Genomic DNA, 2,240 nt, shown 5'->3' with positions numbered 1-2,240 from the left:
TATCCTATTCCGTTATTATTCCGTTATATCCTCTTTAGCCCATGCATGTGTTCTGTATTTTATCAACCACATAGAAAAGGTCAAAGCGACATTTTTTGTGCTTCGAAACAGATGCGCTGATCGCGCGTTAACGGTTCTGACACGGCAGGAACGTGCGTGAATCCGCATGAGTACCGCTTCAAATGACCAGATGGACTTAATACACAGGAGGAGATCATCACCGCGCCTCAGCGTCTCACGCGCATTCCAGCTGATTTATTGCTCGTGAATTTCAATGACTCGCACTTTCCTTATCCTCTTTAGCTCAAACTCACTTGCCACAGTCATACTGTTTTGCGTTACACCGAGAATCGGTACCACGTCTTTCAGGGTAGGGCATAACATGCCTCCGCCCATCGCGTGCCATCCAGGATTCACCGATAGTGCAACAGTACTGCGCGACTTGTTGATGGTCTTTGCAATGCTGTACGTCGAACTAGAACGCGTACGTACAATTACGTGCAAATAAAGGCACGACTCGCAGAAATATGCCTCGCGCTCTTTGGGGAGAAGGAAAACGTCGCGAGCTGCTTTGCGCGTTCCAGGTAAGCGCGATTACTCTTGATTTTTCTTTTAAACGGTAAAGAGTAAGTAACAAAGTGTAAGTAAGCAAAGTATGACATCAGTTTTTTTATTGTTGTCTTAAATTAAACATTAATTATGAAATACACACATGAAATAAGTTTTAAACAGGGTTTTTATAAAACTTAAAACATTAAAAACTTGCCCTTCAGTGTGATTGCTTTCTTAATTTAAGAAGCACAAGGTTGGAAAGTGATTTGTCTTTAATGACTACTGAGACCTTGTAAAAGCTGGAGACTTTCAGTTGAACCGTTGTCAGTTGAACCGTTTTCCGGTTGAAGCAGAGACGAGAGACGCGTTGGTGTTTTCAGTTTTGGTTTGTGGCCAGGCATGTCGTTGGTTAGATGAAGTTCGAAATATTCAAATTTAAATATTCAAACTGAGACACTTCCTCTCCTTTGTCACTGCAGGGCATCTTCGCTCTACGCCATTGTTACCTGTACATCTCAGCGTTACATCATGTTTACCAGGGCGTCCCAGGGCTGCGCTCCCGTTTGGACCTGTCCGTAGACACCAGGATGCTGCAGGACTTTTGCGTACTCGGTGGTTAATGAATGAATGAATGGGAGATGAATTTACACGTGAATCAAAAACTGGCAGGAGGAAGACGAATGTGACGAAGGGTGGAGAATCACTACATCCTCCAGAATTATATGGGCCAGAGAGGACAGCACCTGCATGAATGAGTGAGTGATTCAGTCTTTCAGATGAACTCAGGAGTCTCTGTCTCTCCCTCTTTCCCTCCCTTCTCTCCGCACGCACGCAATGTTAGTAACAACAACAAATGTGAGTCATTTTTTTCATACAGGAAAAGATACTGAGAGTTCAGATTAGTTGAAATGTCATCCTGTGTGCCACATGTCTAGAGAGCTGGTGATAAACTACTATGTACTGTTAGGATTCAAAGGTTTAACTCGTCTGTTACGGCTTCACTGTGATTCAGCATGTGCATTTTGGACTTTTACTCTGCAGCTGCACCTGTGTGTGTGTGTGTGTGTGTGTGTGTGTGTGTGTGTGTGTGTGTGTGTGTGTGTGTGTGTATGTGTGTGTGCGTGCGTGCGCGCACATGTACACACATGTGTGTGTTTAGAGTCTTGACTCCGCTGTACCAAATGAACAAATGTTGATGTTACACAGCAAATGAATACATCTGCATTAAAGGCTATGGGCATCTTTTCAGGACATAATGCAGAAAACAGTGTGACTGTCCCAGTTCACTAAGTGAATGCGCAAGAGCATATTCAGATTTTGGGGCTTAATTATTATTTATTGGGTCTGTAATAATACAATCATTATTTAACTACAAAATACATAAAATTGGCTGTTCCTTGTAACAATATACATGAAAAATGTTCTATGCTGTGCTGGTATTTGTGCAATAAATGCACAGTAATACCAGTAAGTCCCATTGAGCAAAAAATCCATGGCACTAGATTTAGCACTTTGTCAGAGGCTATTTTCAAGGGCAGATTTAAAGTATGTACTGTAAAGACGTATGTTATTCAGTATGAATTTAAAGTACGTACTGTAAAGACGTATGTTATTCAGTATGAATTTGGCTGGATTTCTTCGTGATGTCCTACTGCGTGGGGAGGGAGAGCCCACGTGTTGGTTCTGTG

At 42.4% G+C, this 2,240-nt stretch overlaps 1 protein-coding gene across 2 annotated transcripts in view; it reads left to right on the top strand.

Annotated features, from left to right (window-relative positions):
- The first annotated feature begins 401 nt into the window (after positions 1-401).
- The window catches only part of aff3 (AF4/FMR2 family, member 3), a 19,105-nt gene continuing 17,266 nt past the window's right edge, over positions 402-2,240 (top strand). For both annotated transcript variants that reach the window (XM_077001833.1, XM_077001832.1), the window contains exons 1-2: positions 402-584; positions 1,032-1,307. The gene's annotated coding sequence lies outside the window, so the exon portion shown is untranslated. The remainder of the gene's footprint in view (positions 585-1,031; positions 1,308-2,240) is intronic.

The sequence above is a fragment of the Brachyhypopomus gauderio genome, chromosome 4 (genome assembly GCF_052324685.1).
Source record: "Brachyhypopomus gauderio isolate BG-103 chromosome 4, BGAUD_0.2, whole genome shotgun sequence".
NCBI classification, from domain to species: domain Eukaryota; kingdom Metazoa; phylum Chordata; class Actinopteri; order Gymnotiformes; family Hypopomidae; genus Brachyhypopomus; species Brachyhypopomus gauderio.
The sequence above is the reverse complement of the archived record's forward strand: the minus strand, read 5'-3'. Positions and strand labels throughout refer to the sequence as shown.